Below are 20,124 nucleotides of genomic sequence, written 5' to 3'. Positions count from 1 at the left end.
TGGTGTTTTGCCAAATGGTTGCGCACGCTAGTTTGGTATTTCTCTGAGGCGATGAAGGTATGCAATGGATTTAAGAGGTTCGCAGCGCCAACAAAATTAGTACCATTGTCACTATGGACCTCTTTGATTGGTCCCCGACGAGCAGCAAAGCGAGTGAATGCTAACAGGAAGGTTTCGGTTGAGAGGTCAGAGCTGAGCTCGATGTGCAATGCTTTGGTGACAGTACAGACGAATAAACAAATGTAGGCTGAGTTCCTGGAGGATGGTCGACCACGGGAGCCCTTGACAGCTATCGGTCCAGCATAGTCAACGCCTGTTATAGCAAACGGCTTTATTTGTTGTACTCGGTACTTAGGAAGAGCAGCCATTTTTGGTTGCACCGATTGAGGTCTTGTGCGAAAGCATGGAATACATAGACGCAGTCGGGATCTAATAGCTTGTCTCGCTGACAGAATCCAAAACTCACGTTGTAAATGTGATTGGAGTGTCATAGCTCCAGGATGACTCAATACTTGATGATTGTGATCAATTATTAGTTCCGTTAAACGATGACGAGAAGGCAAAAGTGCTGGATGCTTGTGAATGTACGGAATATCTGCATTGCGCAGCCTACCGCCCACTCTGAGAATACCAACGGGATCGAGAAATAGGTCTAAACGTCGAAATGATCTTGAGTAGGGAACACCATTTGACAGATTTGCAATTTCGACGGCAAAAGTTTGACGTTGAACTAAGAATACCAAAGCGGTGAGCGCACCAGCTCTTTCATCGGCATTTATAACGTTGGTAGTTGGGGCGTCAGACCGTGGCTTGGAAAAACGAAAACAGTAAGCGACTACACGAAGGATCTTCTCCAATGAAGATACGCGATTTAACAAATTTATAATCGGAATGTCTACAGCAACGTTGAGAACAGTAGGTGGTCGAGCTTCATGAGAAGGAGGCCCGTCGTAGTCTTCAAGCTCAGTCAAAAGCAATTTTGGCCATTCATCTGGAGGCCTTAACAAGAACGATGGACCAGTCCACCACAATGCGTGATTGAAGAGATCAGATGGAAACAGGCCGCGTGAGGCGCAATCAACGGGATTATCTTTTGTTGGAACGTGGCGCCAGATTGCAGGTGAGCTCAACTTGTGTATCATACTGGTTCGGTTAGCGATAAAGGTGGACCATCGATGAGGGGACGATCGGATCCAAACGAGAGCTGTGGTGGAATCGGTCCAGGCGTGTAATTCATCAATAGTTATACGATCAGTGTACGCATCAGAAACTATACGGAGTAATTTCGCAGCTAAAACGGCACCACATAATTCCAAACGGGGAATTGTGGAACGCTTTATTGGGGCAACTTTCGATTTTCCTGTTATCAGGTGACAATGAACTGATGTTACAGTCGTCACACGGAGATAAATTGCTGCGGCATAGCCCTTTTCAGAGCTATCGGAAAAGGCATGGAGCTGTACAGAAATAGCATGATCATAGGTTATACGACGAGGAATTGTAATGGTTTCAACGAGTTGAATTTCGGACTGATATCGGGCCCACAAAGCTGCAATATCAGGTGGGAGTGGATCGTCCCAATTGACACCGGAAATCCACAGCTGCTGCATGACATGTTTTGTGAAAAAAGTCATGGGAGCTAATAGTCCTAACGGATCAAACACACGGGCAATATCGGAAAGAACAGATCGTTTTGTTGGTTGAGTCGCTGATGGCTGAGCGCTGAAGGAGAAGGTGTCAGCGGATGGGTCCCATTTTAACCCTAGCATTTTCATATCAGATAGTTCGCCACTGTTGAACAAAATTGATACAGACATTGCACGAGCTTCTGGTGGGACCATTTGTAAAATGTTTACGTTGTTACTGGCCCACTTGCGGAGTTCAAATTGTGCAAGTGCACAGAGATTTATCAGCTGATCTTGACATTTCAGTGCTTCTTCTTCCGAGTTAGCACCAGTTAAAATATCGTCGACAAAAGTGTCGTTGAGCAACACATTTGCAGCTATCGGCCATGTAGCACCGTCGAGTGTGGCAAGATGACGAATAGTTCGCAGCGCTTGAAAAGGTGCGGCTGAAGTCCCATATGTTACTGTGCAAAGCCGATACTCATCAATGGGAACCGAGGGTGAAAAACGCCAAAGGATTCTCAGATAATCTCGATCTGGTGGTTGAACTAAAATTTGGCGATACATCTGCTTGATATCAGCCATAAAGAGATATTTCCAGAGACGAGAACGGAGTAGTACTATCTGGATATCTGGTTGTAACTTTGGACCAGTATACAGACTCTCATTCAAGGAAACGCCAATAGAAGTTTTAGCTGATGCATTGAACACCACACGCAATTTTGTTGTCTTACTGTCAGGTTTTATAACACAATGATGGGGTATATAGTAATTTAATGGATTTTCCCGCTCATTGAATGGTACAAGTTCCATGTGCCCACTTGACAAATAGTCTTGCATAAATTCAACATATTGCTGACGCAGATCGGGTTTTCGAGCTAGACGGAATTCAAGCGCCTTAAACCGTTGAAGAGCATGTGATTTAGAGTCACCTAGCAATGGAAATGGCGTTCGAAAAGGTAGGGTGACCATAAAACGACCGGAACTGGTTCGAGTAGTAGTAGATATGTAGATTTCATCTGCAGCCTCGTCATCTGGACTGAAGTGGTGAACTACAGGCAGTTCTTCCAGCTCCCAGAACTTTCTTAAAGTCGCATCAAGGTTGATGGAGGTTGACACACACATTGTGGTCAGTGACAAAGGTGCAGCTGAAGTGGTTGGCCCAAACAAAACCCAACCAAATATAGTTTTCAATGCAGTGGGCTCACCTACACGACCCGATACGAGACTGTCACACAATATGGATGGCAGAATGTCGGCACCCAAAAGAAAATCTACTTCACCAGGAAGATGATATAACGGATCAGCTAAGGGCAAGTTGTGGATATGTGTCCATTTTCCAGGTTTGATCGAAATTTGTGGAGTCTTGCCTGTGATGTGTGGTACAATCAAAACGTCAACACTTAGGATGGGCGATTGTTTTCCATGAGGCGTCACCATTACAACCGATGCTCCACAAACAGGAGTAGTATTCGTGTTGGCAAACGTGGTTATATTTACAGGTGAACGACGGCGATTAAGCATGAGAATGTCAGCCGATTTTTGCGTTATGAAACTGGCTTGAGAACCACTGTCTAGGAGGGCTCGAAACGAATGATGACGACCGTCAGCAGCACAGATGTCGAGAAGCACAGTTGATAATAACACCACTTTATGGGGCTGATCCTTTACGACTAACGTGACTGTGCTTGTTGGATCACTGGACTGAACTACCATGGACCCACTAGGTTGAGAAACAGTCGCGGCTGGAGTTGATTCAAAATGCAACAACGTATGGTGTGATCGCTTACACGATTGGCATTTGAATTTTGAAGGACAAGCAGCAGACGAGTGGCCACAGCCGAGACAGTTTATACAGAGACGGTGTGTTTTAGCAAGCTGAAACCTATCAGAAGGACTTTTACTAATAAACAGTTGACATTGTCGAATCGAGTGTGGTTTATTGCAAAGCTGGCATTTACTGATGACAGGTACATTCTTATACGATTCAGTAGGTAGTGTTGTATTGGTGGTCATCACTTTTGGTCGATAAATTGGACGAGAGTGTGATGTATGTGATTTATTAGACTGTTTTTGATTTGAGGTACCAGAGGATAAGTTTGACGAATAATTGCCAGCACGAGCCTCGGCTGAACGAACGTGACTTCTTAAGAAATCTACAAAATCACTCAAGGAAGGTTGATGGCGATCTCCAACTGTGATCTCCCATCGCGCACGAAGGTCATAATCCAGGTGATTCTCAAATATATGAACCAGGATAGGACTCCATTGCCGAGTTACAAAATCTAGGTTATCCAATGCCGCGGTGTGTTCAAGAATGGTCGTAAGAAGAGTTTTTATAGATGATGCGTCGTTACAATTCACTGTTTGAGGTGCTAGTAACGCGTCCAAATGAAGCCGGGCCAAATCTCGCTTATTACCATAACGCGCCCGTAACACCTCCCAAGCTTTATTATAGTTTGCAGACGTTAACGGAAGATGTGCCACCAATGACAGAGCTTCACCTTGTAAAGAAGTTTTTAAAAACTCAAACCGTTCGACGTCAGGTAGATCAGGTGCATGGGACAAAATTGATTTGAATAGATCTTCGAAGCCTTGCCATTCAGTCAGAACTCCAGAAAATGTAGGGAACGTCCGTTTGGGTAGTTGATAATGGGACAAATTGTTTAAGCTTTGGTTTGGTGCACCTTGGGCGGTTGAAGTATCCATGCCAGGAGATAGCGAAAAATGGTATACATCAGCAAAAGCAGCAAGTTCATAATACAAATTGTCAAATTCAGAACTGAATTTCAGACTCTCTTTATTGTCTACGACTTCTGGAGGGGCTAGATTCTTACCAACAGACGTTTCCATTACTTGGAGATCGTCTTCGGTAGTTCTACGGATGTCATTTAACTCAGACAACATTTTAGAGATTTTGGCATGTTTGCCCGCATTCGAGCGTTCAGATTTATAGTCACCGGCTGCGGCGACAAACGAGGTGATTTTTGCAATAGCACGGACAATCCGCGCTTTTGCATCAGCATATGTCATTGACGATGGAGCGATCATTGTAACAACAAAAATTATGAAGAAAGATATGTAGTTGGATGACAATAAAACAAACTGTTTTAATCGTTCAAATTGTGATGAGACACCTAAACCAAACGAAGTTTAATGACAAATCAACACGTCATCACAGCCAGATACCAAATACAGATTACAGGGACTGTGTACCACTACCATAGGGTCGCGGTTTGCTTTACTAATCCGGCCCGAAGGACCAAAAAATGTACGCGACCAACAAATGTTGGGGTACCCGAAGGACCACTCGGTAACGTCCGAGAGCGAAGAGTATAAGACTCTGTTAAGGGGCGTAGGTAGGCAACTAAAGAGCCGTCGCCTTATACTCTCTAGGATAGGCAATATGAAATGCACTACGAACAACGACGACGTGGACAGGAACTAATGTACAATGGAAAGAGGATGTGACAGTTTAGTTATGGGCGGGGGTCTCTGTGGTCGATCCGGTCTGGTGCAATGACCACAGAGCTCACAACAAGTCAGGGACAATACTTAAACTAAACTTAAATTAATGAGGTCTTGAGGTGATTGGCTTGCAATGACGTTGGTCAGGACGGCCTGGGCGGCCTCACACACACCACGGCGAGTGCTGGCGGTCTTACGCGGGTGTGGACAGCACGATGCTTAGATGAAGATGGCCTCGAGGAACTCGAGGAAGCTGAGGACCTTGTCAACCTGGGTGGCCTCCCACGCAACACGGCTAGTGCTGGCGGTCTTACGCAACGGTGAACAGTCCGAAGTCGTAATCGACGGGTATGCAATATATATGAGTACGTACTAACCTTAAGTAGGAGTCGAAGTAGTGATAGTTACACACGACAAATCGAGTGATGAATAAAATAGTAAAAACAACACCAATGAATTTTACGCCTTACTGGCGAGACAAATATAATGAAATTTCGTATCGCATTGACAACGTATAAACCAAATCTTACAACAATATGAAAATAATAATAATAATTGATGATTGCGCTCAATGCGACTTACAAAAGAAAACACTACATAATTCAGCACGACAAAACAACGCTACAGTAGCGGCTTAGAGAATATCAACATAACCATATACGGCATAAGAAAAAAACACGTAGACACCGAGACGCCAATATTAATAATAATAATAATTAGGGCGTTGGCCGCATAATAATAACAATAATAATAATAATAATTGATAGGAACATATGGTATTTAAGATAATAATCGTACGGCAATAACCGACCATTAATTAAAACACAGAGAACATATAAACAAAGAGAATAAATAATACACAGGTATAATAATTTGACAATTAAAACCACAAAAAGAAGGAGTGGTGTTCGGGGAAGACGGAAAAATGTGGACAGACCGATAAGAACTTCCACGTTGCCGCGCACCGCTCGCATTAGCATATCGCGATAAAATTTTCAGCGCCAACAAACAATAATATAATATATAATCATTAATAACAAATTTTTATTAAATAATAAAAGCTGAATATTTTCTTATGGTTTTTTAATTGTTAAAAATATATTTTTTAAAACCTATCAAAATAAATTATTAGCCCATTTATAAAAAATTAATTAATTACCTTCTGAATCAGTAGATGTTACAAAATCATTGTTCAAGTTAATACTACGATCAATATTCAACTCATGTTTCTCAGCTATCATACTGTGGTCCAATGAATTTGAATTACCAGATACTAGAATATCACAATATTATTTTATAACTGTATTCAAAATATAAATAATTTAAAATACTACCTTCTGGATCAATACATGTAACAAAATCATTTTTCAAATTCATACTACAATCAATATTCAACTCATGTTTCTCATCTGCAATACTGTGGCCTAATGAATTTGAATTACCAGATACTTGAAAAACAAAATTACATTTTACAATTATTATATTAATAAATTAAAAATGTTGAATACCCTACCAAAAACTTTTTTTTAAAACAGTAAGTTTGTATCTAGGATATATGGGAAATGTGATTAGATTAAAAACTAAGAAGTATTAGTGCTTACCGTTATTGGCTTGGATTTTTATCCTTTTATTAAAAAAATTATGAATTGAGTTTGACTGCATTTGTACTTCGTTTAATTTTTTTTTCCTTTTGTTAGTAATGTTTTTTAATGCACAAGCATTAGTGTGTCTCTTCCAATTGGTTGAATTCATATTACGATATCGAATACGTCCACACGTAACACAATTATTTGCCATTTTTTTAATTTAAGTTATTATTATAAGATAATAAAGTAAAATATGCACAAACTTTTCACAATATCACATCGGTATGATTATAATACGGAGATATTGTAGGGAATGAACAATAAAATGAGAAATAATAGTACAATATAATGAACATGGGAAAAAGATGTAATATATTATACTATAATATAGCTATTAGTAAATAATTTAATTTACCCTGTTGTGAATTTTGGTGGCGGTGGTGGTGTTCGTTATACGGATACGTTATCGGATACGCATTACGCGATGTTATCTGTTATGATCAGATTTTCCAAAAATTGTTGGTATTTAATTTATTAATAGATTCAGACGGACGATCGTTCGGTTGGGGATATGGGCAATCATATTTCTATTATTATTATATTTGATATATTCTGTGAAATTATAAACAACGCACAAGACGTATCTAACACCGCCGTGAAGTTGGCACCCCGACTTTGTCGTATCGTCCCCAAACCAATACCATATTTTTGCAAATAATTTGCAACAATTTGCAACACCAGAAAAAAAATTTGCAACATAGTTTTACAACCCCCACAATAAAACATGTTTCGGGGTGCCAAGTTCACGTTGGCACCCCGACTTTGTCGTATCGTCCCCAAACCAATACCATATTTTTGCAAATAATTTGCAACAATTTGCAACACCAGAAAAAAAATTTGCAACATAGTTTTACAACCCCCACAATAAAACATGTTTCGGGGTGCCAAGTTCACGTTGGCACCCCGACTTTGTCGTATCGTCCCCAAACCAATATCATATTTTTGCAAATAATTTGCAACAATTTGCAACACAGAAAAAAAAATTTGCAACACATTTTTTTACGCCAAGAAAAATAAAATTCGTTCGGGATGCCAAATTCACGTTGCACCCCGACTTTGTCGTATCGTCCCCAAACCAATATCATACTTTTGCAATTAATTTGCAAAAATTTGCAACACAAAAAAAAAATTTGCAACACATTTTTTTACGCCAAGAAAAATAAAATTCGTTCGGGGTGCCAAATTCACGTTGCACCCCGACTTTGTCGTATCGTCCCCAAACCAATATCATATTTTTGCAAATATTTGCAACAATTATATTTTTAGATTTAACTTCTATGGCGTTATAGCATATGGTAATAATCACTATGTGTCTTACATAAAAAGAGGAGACACTTGGGAAAATCATAATGATCTTCAAAGGAAAATCAATAAATTCACCGAGGCCAAAAACAAGTTTGTTAAACCACATATGCTGATTTACATAAAACATGATTAATATTAAAGTAACTTTTTGTAAAATAATAAAATGTTTATCATATTTTAATTGTCAATAATTAACATTTATTATTTTTAATATTTTTAATATTTTAAACAGACTTTTAAACAAAATTATTTTATATTATATAAATTAAGTACAATAGATTCTTAACATATTGTATATAATTCAAACTTCAATAAGAATCATACAAAGCTGTGTTAATTTTTTATTTTAAGTACCTACACATGAAAAAACTAAATTTAAGTTGTTTTTTTATAAAATTTATGTTTAAATCAAATAAATTTTAAAATTGAAATTAAGATTATTGTGTGTAACCCATATACTTAGAATATTTTATTTATAGATTGATACAAGCTATATGCATCTACCTATATTTTACTGCAGTGGAACTTATTATACTTATACAGGAAATTACTAACTTTCAAACCTCTACATAAGGCATTTCAATAAGAAAAAACAAAAATTTACCAAAATTTAGTAAGTACACATCCTTGCGCAAAAAATGTGTTGCAAATTTTTTTTTCTGTGTTGCAAATTGTTGCAAATTATTTGCAAAAATATGATATTGGTTTGGGGACGATACGACAAAGTCGGGGTGCCAACGTGAACTTGGCACCCCGAAACATGTTTTATCATTTTTCACCGTCTTAGTAAATTATCTAATGTTCAAAAATCATTTATAGCACCAATGGACAAAATCGTTTCAACACAGAACCATAAATTGTCACAAAAAATTGCAGAACTTATGTGTAAAGTTTTCAACGATGCAAAACGAGGCACTCTTAGTGGATGGTCATGGCCTTCGAGAGAAGTAGCAGCTCTTAAAAGAAAATCTCTAAATATCCATGAACCGTTTGAAGAGTATACACCTCAAAATGGTGATTTACAATACATTAATCCCACTGGTTATAGGGATTTATTAAAGTGTATTGTTCGATCAGATTTTTTTTTATTAATTTATTAATAATATTAATCGAATTCGCAACAAATTAGAAACCAGTCTTGCAATTTCACTACGTGTAGATGGGTCTGTTGATCGTATGCAGATAGATAATATTCACGTATTGGCAAAAATTTTTAATTCTGATGGTGATACAGAATTAATTTTTATTGGTTTCCATGAACCTGAATCAAAAGGAGCTATAGGTTATTATAATGCAATAAAATCAGCAACAAAACATGTAATACCTTGGGATAAATTAATGCCATTAATTTCATCAATTGTTACTGATGGCGCATCAATTAATACTGGAGAAAATAGTGACATTCTAATAGAATTGAAGACAACTCAGTATTATCATCTATATAATGAGCGGTAAGAGCTATAAAAGATTGGTTATTAATGGACGTCCATGCATCTGTGGTTAAACAAATCACTTGTATATTTTTTTAATTTATGTTTTGTTTCAGTTACCGTGGACTCATATAACTGAGGTATTAAACTATTTGCGATTGTTTTTCTGCTTGAAAGTGTGTATCCAGGTGCCAGTAAATGTATTAAGTTTTTTAAATTCTTTCTCTTCGACCAGGCTAAAAAGGGTGATAATGCTTAATAATTAATTTTGTAATTTGTGAATTGATTTTTTTTGATTTTGAAATTGTTATAGGTTTCTGAATAAAGGAATTTATAGAAGTCTGGATTGGTTTAGGAACTAATTGTAATGGCCTTATGGATGTCTGGGCTGGTTCGGGTTCAGAATATGTTAATTGTGATGATGTTGATGGCTGATTAAAAATAGTTGTTCCTGTCGTTCCTGAGCTTCTAGGATCATCAACATTTTCCTCGTTCACTAAGTTTTGAGCCTGTTTTCGCATGCCTTGGTCAAGTGGTACTGTTATATGTTTTGTTTTGATTACTTATAACTTTAGCGGAACAATAACTGCATTTTGCATATTGTTCATCTATTGTTGTGAAATGATTCCAAATATGACTTCTTTTTAAAAATATTTGGGCATTTTAATTAATTATTCGTTATTAGTTAAAATAAAAAACATGATTGTTATAGGCGTTTTACAATTTGTATTAACATTAATAATATTATTTTTTTTTCTTGTATGATACTACCACAATAAACATTTTAATGGTTTTTTTGAGAATATTAGTTATGTCTCATTTAAAGTTATTAAAAAATGTTGAATATTATTGAATTTTGTAATTTAATATTTTGAATTTAATTCGCATGACGTGTTTTAAGAAAAAAAAAATTATTATTAACTACATAATAACACAATTATTGTAATGCTTTCTGTAAATAGATGTAATAGTCAATTGGCAAATATTTAATATTGAATTGTATGGAGAAAAAAGCCACAAAAAAAATATCAGTTGGTCAAATAGACAGGTAAGACTGAATGAATTTTATAAAACAGTTCTATCTTAACCAAAAGAAGGGAATTTCCATCAATAAAATGCCAGCAAATGCCATACATTGAACAGAAATAACATGGCATTTTGTGGATAAACTACCTACTTACATATTATCTTGAAATCAATTAATTTATGTCTTCTTCATCTATATATCTATAACTATAATGTATATACTTTATACGGTGTGATTCTTTTTTAAAAGTACATATTCTAGTATGAACTTCTTATATTAAGTTATACACAGGGGTTAAAGTGGAGATTCAGTCACCCTAATTCTAAATGTGGTTAAAAAACGTTCCCTTTAACAAATTATTTGTAAAGTAATGCTGTATTGCTGTTTAATTTAAATTATAAAAATTTATGGTTGAATAAAATGTGTCACATTTCAAAAAATTGATTTTGCGATTTAAACCTAAAATACGGGGAAAAATAACATATGATTTGATAACAACAACAGCAACCTCTAAGGAGATTAAACCGATTAAGGACTTCATAGTTCGTTCTATCGTTCTTTGTTGTAAAATTGAGCAAATGAACGAATCAAATTACCGATTCATTTGACTGATTCGAATCACTCAAGTGACCTAACCATCCTATCTCTAGTCAGAGAGGGCAGGGAGAAAAAGTCGCATATTGGTATCAAATAGGCGCAATTGAAACTGGGTTTACGACGGGCCAACGCTAAGTATTTTGACACCTTGTGCAGTTAAAAAAATACCACCCCTTTCAATTATTTTGGCCACATAATTAGTACATAGTATTATTTATACGAAATGAACAAAATTAATTATAAACTGGGCTATAATACATTTTAAATTGTTACAATTGATAATATTTTTTTCACAAAAGTTTGTTATGTACATTTATTAAAACAAATGGTAGTTCATATTTATAATTAATATACAGGATGATTCTTTTATCAAACAACACTCATTGTTTAAAAAAGTATTGTCTTTTTTCAAAATATTTTTTTACATAGTTTCAAGTTGTTAAAAAACCGACGTTTTTATTTAAAAATTATATTTTTAAATATTTTTTATCCTTATCATTTTTTAAGTTTTTTATTTTTTTGAATGACAACATAGAGTTTTAATTTCATATTCCAAAGCAGAATATTTTTCTAAGTATTTTGATTCATAAAAATCGAATTTAGGACTAGTAGTTTATGAGTTATAAGTATTTAAAGTTTAGACAAGCGGAGTAGTGGACTAACATTTTGCGGGGTAACCCCGTACCACTCCACTCTGCCAATCAAAACTTTAAATACTTATAACTCATAAACTACTAGCCCTGAATTCGATTTTTATGAATCAAAATACTTAGAAAAATATTCTGCTTTGGAATATGAAATTAAAACTCTGTTATCATTCAAAAAAGTAAAAACTTAAAAAATGATAAGGATAAAAATATTTAAAAATACAATTTTTTAATAAAAACGTTAGTTTTTTAACAACTTGAAACTATGTAAAAAAATATTTTGAAAAAAGTCAATACTTTTTTAAATAATGAGTTTTGTTTGATAAAAGAATCACCCTGTATAATTCATACTGCAACAATAAATCATAACTCATAAATCTTTTCTTGCTTTTAACTTTGCAAAATCGTCGACTAACTCTTTCTCTGTTAATTCTTGACCAATTTCATTTCAAATGAGATCATGACTAGACTACAAAATTGTTCGTTTTTCATTGTCGAGCGTAAGTATGTTTTGATAAGATTCAATTTCGAAAAACTTCTTTCGCCAGTTGCCACTGATGCTGGTAAAGTTAGCAAAATTCGTAAGGCAGTGGATAGGTTTGGTGCAAACTCACCTGTACTTATTACAAATGTTAAGAGTTAGTAAAGGTCAGGGCTTGAAACCGATTACCGGTTTTTACCGAAAACCGGTAATTTCCCGAAATTTTAGGAACCTAAATTCGATTACCGTTATCTTAAACTCATTTTTATTCCCGGTTATTGGTTACCGGTTACCGTGACGATTTTCCAGCTATAACATAAAACGTTATTAACATAATATGTTTTAACCGGTTAAAAACCGATTACCGATATTTATGACCTTTTTACTTATTAGTTAGTACCGACTATATTTACCCATGAATAGTATGAAGTATAAAATGTATAATTTATTTTAGCTTCTTAAATAATGATAAGTTTGTAGCTACTAGGCTACTATAAATTACAATAGACTCAGGGCCGGATTTAGAACAAGTGCCGCCCTAGGCCCTTTTAAATATGCCGCCTCTACCCCAAGAAAAAAAAATTGTAATTATTACAAATAAATTTATTTCATTTTAAAGAAATTAGGTCAATAGTCATTATAAACAAAACAAATAATAATTATAAATCCTAATTAGGCATTATCAGTATACATTTTGAATCTTAATCTTAAAATAATCTTAATAATCTTTAATCTTATACCTAGTAATACTTAATAGTTAAACTTATACCTAATCATAACCTATGTTATCTATAACATTTTACGACGAACTTTTTTAGACGCGAAATCGTCGATTATATCATCATAATTTATACTTCGAAGCATCTCAGATTCTATGTGTAGTATTGATGTCGCGTTTAATCTATCTGACTCCAAAGTTGAACGAAGATGCGATTTTACTCTTTTCAATGCTGAAAACGACCGCTCTGCTGTACAATTTGTTGCAAACGTGCACAAATACATACGTAACGCTGTTGTGACGTTCGGATAAATATCTATTAAATCATTTGTATACAACATCTTACAAAGTTCTTGGGCGTTTCTTTTTTTATCAGATTTAAAAAAAAGATGATCACGCAAATGAAGACATTCATTTGTAAATGATTCTTCAATATCATTAGGATATTGTTCTATTAGTGCCCTAGTTTTTTCAGAAATTATTTCCTCGTCAAAACTACAAATATTTGTAAGAAAATCAAACTTGACACATAAATTTTTATATGAACTGCCTCGCCTTACGAGTTCAGCATTCAATGACCAAATCCGATTCGCACTTACTCGTTTCAATCTCTTCTAAATCATGTTGATGTTGTTGACCATTATCAGGTGCATTCAAAGAAGACGGTGTAGCAGGTTTAAAGAAAGTACTTAGTTTAGGTATTTTATTTAGAACTTTACTCTCTTTATATTCTTTATCTTTGGCTCGCTTTTTATACTCTGAACCACTAAAACGTTTACGACCGTCACTCATAGTGAAAAAATGCTAAATATTGTAAATTATTAATTATTATTTATTAAATATATTATGTTGTAATATGCACTCCCGACAATGACGAACAATAAACTGAAATGAATTGTGGTCGTGTGCGATGTGGATACACAAACACAATATCTTTAGCCAATTTCTATATATATTATATTTTTATCGTAATTACTTTTAGGAACAACTTATATTATTATATACCTAGGTATCTTATCTTTATAGCTCACATTACGAGAAAATTGATTTCGGGTTAGTGACATTTTCAGTTTCATGCGCCCGTATATTTTACATACAGATATCTAAAAAAAAATCATATAAATATTTCATGCATTCATATGATTCTTTTTTTATTTCTTACAAAATTTGCCGCCCCAAAAAATTTGCCGCCCTAGGCCCGGGCCTCACGGGCCTAGGCGTAAATACGGCCCTGACAATAGTCTAATATTAATATTACATAATTACGTATTGGTATTATCATAGTATTAATTTTTTTCTCCTATATAGTCTAAATTCGTGTTATAATAATTCAAATAATTGGTATTCTATTTCTATCTAGTATCTACCCATAACATAAATAATTATAAACGTAATATAGTTGGTTGGTTCTCGATAGTCCCGGTTATCCTCATTGTATATTATTGTACTGGGAAATCTAAAAATAGCTTGATTCCTACAACCACACGAATAATGAATATTACAAGCAAATAACAATCCTCACTGAGTCACATGATAATTGATAACTAGTGATAAGTTAAACATTTTATTTTTAATATTATAGGCATTGATCTTTGTTAACAGCCAACTGGGGCCATGGCCCCCTCTAAATTTGTCTTGGCCACCCCTTGGCCCCCTCTAAATTTGTCTTGGCCACCCCTTGGCCCCCCTAACCGCAAGAAAAAAAAAATTATTTAAAAGAATAGATTATAAATCGAAATATAGAATAATTGTGGTTATAAATTATTATTATTATAAGACCGTATGATGCCGGTCTGCACGGCTATATAATATATAATATATAATATAATATAATATATATTAATATATTATATATTATACTATATAATATATTATATATTATATTATATTATATTATATATTATATTATATAATATATTTATATATTAATATATAATATATATTATTATATAATATATAATATTATATCCGCGAGCCGTGCCTATCTGTGACATAATGTCATTTGTCAACGATTTAGTATTTTATTGACAATGAGTATTATTATTTTTGTCTACGTTTTACGTTTACATTTTACAATTTTACAGTGCATACCTAATACAGTTTAATCGGTTTAATGTTATCTATACCATGTCGAATATGAAAAACGGGAAAACCCCAATAATAATACGATTTAAAAGACGCGTAGTTAAACAACAAAGATTATCATTATACTTACGTACTCGTAAAGGATATCATCTTAACTTAATAATGTCCAAACGAAAAATAAATGACTTTTTTGCATCAGTAATAAATAAAAAACAAACTAATGATTCTGATTCAATTTTGTCACAAAAAAGCAAGTAAGAGATTTTAATTTCAATTATTATTTTAGAATAATAAATTAGAGTATATAATTTATTTATTTTATATTATTTTTTTTAATTTAGTGACTTTGGTGAACTCATTAGTGAAGATAGTAAGAAGAAAATGTTGGTAGTTTAAACAGGTACCATTGGTACCAATATAATTAAATTTAATATCTATTTAAAAAAAATATGTGTATATTTTTCATTCACCAACCTAATCATAAATATTCCTATATTTAATAGTACCTACTCATTATTTATGTAAGTTTGTTGAAAATGTTATCTAATGTTTAAGTGTGATATTTATGATAAATTAAAATGAAAACCAATAATTATATGAAAACTTAGTATATGCAACACAGTCTTTACAATAGATAGTGTGTAAGCCCCCTACCCTATACTGAGCCTATGAATGGGAAAAAGACCACGAATTGGGACTTTTTTGGCCCTACCAAATTTTCAAAGGCCACCAATGGCCCAATGGCCCCCCCCCAAGATAAAATTCCTGGCGCCGCCACTGGTCGTTGGATAGTATAATTAAAGTTACAAAAAAAAGTATAAAGATTTCTTTATCAAAAGATGATATAATTAATGCTTGTGTGGAAATGGTAACAGTAAATGGCCGACCATTTACTATCCTCCATGATTCAGGATTTAGAAAGTTGCTAAATCCTATCATAGAAGGATTGCCAGAAACAGGTAAATATTTACTTAATTCTTAATTAACAAATAAAAATTAGTAATTTAAAATTTAAATTGAATTCTTTATCTATATCTGCCTAACCAATTATTTTTATCCTATAGGATTTTCAATTAACTCCCATAACATAAAAAGTCATATTATAGACAAAGCACAACTCATAGTAAAAACTATAGCAACTGATGTAGCTAATCGGTTAATCAGTTTGAAGGTAGATTGTGTAACAAGACATAATAGATCTTTAATAGGAATCAACATACAATATATGCAAAATAATGTTCTACAGTTGAAAACCTTAGCAATCACTGAATTGATGGAGCGACACAGTGCTATATACTTAAAAGAAATGGTAATAATATGGTACTATAAAATATTAAAATTAGAGTTTAAAATCATTAATTGTAATAAAATCATTTTAATTTTGATTTACTAATTAATGGTTTTGTACCTATTATTAATTTATTTGAAATAGTTTTGAATTTTTTTTTTATTTTTTTTATTGCTTACAGGTATTAAATGTGTTGGATAAGTATGGTATAACTAAGACACAAATATTTTCTATTACCAGTGATAATGCTGCCAACATATTGAAAATGACTGATATCATTGATGATCCTAGTGATACTACAGAGAATGGTTTGTTTATATTTTAATATTTTATACCTAGGTGGCTAGGTAGTAGGTATTATTTTATGCATTACTTGAATTGGGAAAAAATAGAAGGTAGATGCAAAAGTGTATATACTTCAAATTTAAAACTTAAGTAATATTTTAATTTTTGTTACATTATCAATGAAGATGACGATTTTGTTATGGCACCAAACGATGAAATTGAGGAATTTGAAAGTAATGTGATTCAAGCAATTGAACCTGAACCTCTTACAAAAAAAGTGAGATGTTCAGCTCATACACTGAATTTGTGTATAGAAGATGGATTGAAAATTAGATTATTACAAAATCTTATTGGTCGCATCAGAAGTGTAAGGACATCAATTTTATACAAATTATATTTTTTAATTTATTCATAAATCATAAAGAATATTATTTATTTTTATAATAACCAGAATACAACCAAAAAGTATATTATAATAGAACTGTTATAATTTAGGTTGTAAAAAAAATTCGAACTCAAAAATATACATGTATTTAAAAAAAAATGGGCTTAAAGTATGCGATAATTGACGTTGAAACACGGTGGACATCAATGTATGACATGCTACAAAGGCTACATGAAATTAAACCTTTTTGTATAGAATATCAAGATGCAATGCCTGATCTTAAGTTATCAGTTAATGATTGGGAAGCACTTAAGGATATGGTAATTATTTTTTATATTAAAAATAAAAATTACCACAATATATTAATATTACAATTAAGTATATACCAGATATACGATAATACTATATGTTACTATACTAAAATATTTTTATTATTTTGTAATTGATAGATTGATTCACTTCAACCTGCTAGAGATGGAATAATTTTTCTTCAAAAACATGATATTACAATGGAAGATTTCTTTGGTTGCTGGTGGAAAATTATTTCAAAATTAAAAAAAAAAAATACAGCATTATCTAACTCTATAGCAAAGTCAATGGAAAAGCGACAAAAAGCTTTATTTGAAAATCCAATATTCAGCTCAGGTATAGTAATTACTTATTAATTTATTAATTATTATTTCATGAAAACAAAAATAATACATATTGATACATAATAGTATAATACCTAGGTTTATTAATATATTATATACTATTATTTTTGTTTATAGCTCTATTTATGGATCCAAGGTTTCAGTGTTTGCTAAATGATACAAGTAAAATAGAAGCAAAGGATCAACGGCAAAGGATCAACGATCGCCGCGGCTTTTGTATGAACAGTGTTTACACGTAGTGCCAATAGACTGGTTTCCAATGCGCGGCTGCGGCTCTACCGCGACGAGAGCGGTGTATCGCGACAGCCGCCGGCGACTCTAGTCGAAAATAGTGTTAAAACTTTTCAGTCGCTATAGTATATAGTATCATTGATTATAAATACTATAGATTGCTCACTGGCCGGTTTTTCGGTGGCGTACATTAAAACTCTCGATAGATGGCGATAAGAACAAACAATATTAATAAATTCGTATTTTATTCCGAATGCCGTAACCGCGATTGTCGCGGTGCGGGTATAACTGGTTTTTGTCACTCGTCAGTCGTCATGACGTCGACGACTCCCGATCCCGAAGTCCGACTTCTAATAATAATCAAATAATCACTATTTTTATTTTGAATGATTTGGTCGTGTGCGCTGTGTCTACGGGCATCAATTTTTATTTTTGTTTTACGTTACCGATCGATGTTCACTGAAATGAGTGACCATTTATTTTGCTCTCCGCTGATCGTCATTTCAATAATTATTTATATTATTAATTAATAATCAAACCTTCAACTATTGTCTATTAACATATTGGGAAAAGAAACTAATTTAGAGCGTTCTAATTTACTATTAATTATAAGAGCTGTTAGAAAATTAAGAAAGAGTAAACTAAAAAATATTGGAAAGATGGGACTTATCTATTCTTAGTTTATTTAGGTAGGTATTTTACTCAAATAAACAGTAACTAATATTCCAGTAATTATTTTATATACCTATAATACCTAGGTACAATTAGTAAATCATAAACCATTAAGAGTTTGAGTTAATGATATTGTTGCAATTTTTATTATTAAATTCGATGGAGCTTTAAGTCCTTATGTTTGCTCAACAAAATCAAAAGTTTTATTTTAATGGCTTTCGATTGATGAAAACATTTTTTTAAATATATTCACGTTTACAGAAATAATTATACAAACAATAATAAAAATTTACAACTACAAGGTTCAATTAATATACTGTATTTATAAACATTTATTTTTATTTATAACGGGTTAATTTTTAAGATTTCTTGTAAAATAACTAAAACTATCAAATGAATACGTACTTTATGCAGCACCAATCAATTACTTATTTTTAAAAAATTTTAATTTGTCTGCATTTTGTAATTCTCTTTTTTTATTTGAATTGTCATTAATCCATTTGCATTGTTTATATATTTTTGTTCTAAATAGAAGTTCAATAAGGTAATTAAAATGAGTTTGACATGAATGGTTCAGACAGTTTAACTTGTTTTTAATTTTACGTGATGCTGTAGATATTAATTTCTTTAGAATTTTTTTTTTGTTTTTCTCGATTTTTTTGAAAACTGTTGGAAAATGTTTACTTTTCACCTCTATAATGCACCAAGAATATTCACTTTTACATCAGAAACCACCCCCAAAGTTTGAAATCGAAGCATTTTTTCGACTAGTTATGCTGTACACAGACACACATCATTGTAAAATCAATACATTCATCACTTCGTTCAGAATCTAAAATCAATAATAAATTATGATATACATACAAATAAATATAAATTTAATAAATTGGTTGATTTTTAATCCTATTTTTTTCACATATTCTAAACGATTTATTTCGCAATCCTGGTATTTCTTCGTGAGATACCCTTAATTTATTGTTAGGAGGAGAGTTCATATAAATAAATGTTTCGCTTTATAATTTTAATAATACGTCAATTACTATGGACGGAACAATGAGCAAAATTAAATTGATCTTTTAAATGTCGATGATATGATTCAGCTGCATTTGTAGTTCGTATAACCTCATTATCCGGAATTTCAGCCCAAATTTACACAGGTACCTAGGATTTTGGCGCTTTCGTACGATACGATTTTGGCGCTTTTGTACGATAAGAGTATAAGACTTTATTTTGTCTTATCTAATTTTGGCGCTTATGTCTTCCATCGTAACAGATAGAACTGACTTTTAGAATAACTTTTGTTCTAATTAATATTTTTTTATTTTTTTTGTTCATCATTAAGAGATCCTTGCGCTTACAATATGAAAATAAAAATTTTATTTTTTTAATAGTAAAAATAAAAGAATTTAAATTTGATTAAATTTTTATTGAAAAAATTCAAAATAGCCAATTTGTAAATTGAATTTAAAACAAATTTTGATGGTAAAAATATTTATCTAAATCTTGTTAATTTTTTAGAATTTTTTAAAATATCAATATTTTTTTGCATAAATTAATTTGGAGTGTTATAACTTCTTTCAA

This window comes from Diuraphis noxia, unplaced genomic scaffold (assembly GCF_037042655.1).
Source record: "Diuraphis noxia isolate RWA-SAM2 unplaced genomic scaffold, SU_Dnox_SAM2 contig0001, whole genome shotgun sequence".
Classification (NCBI taxonomy): Eukaryota; Metazoa; Arthropoda; class Insecta; order Hemiptera; family Aphididae; genus Diuraphis; species Diuraphis noxia.
This window is presented reverse-complemented; position numbering follows the sequence as displayed.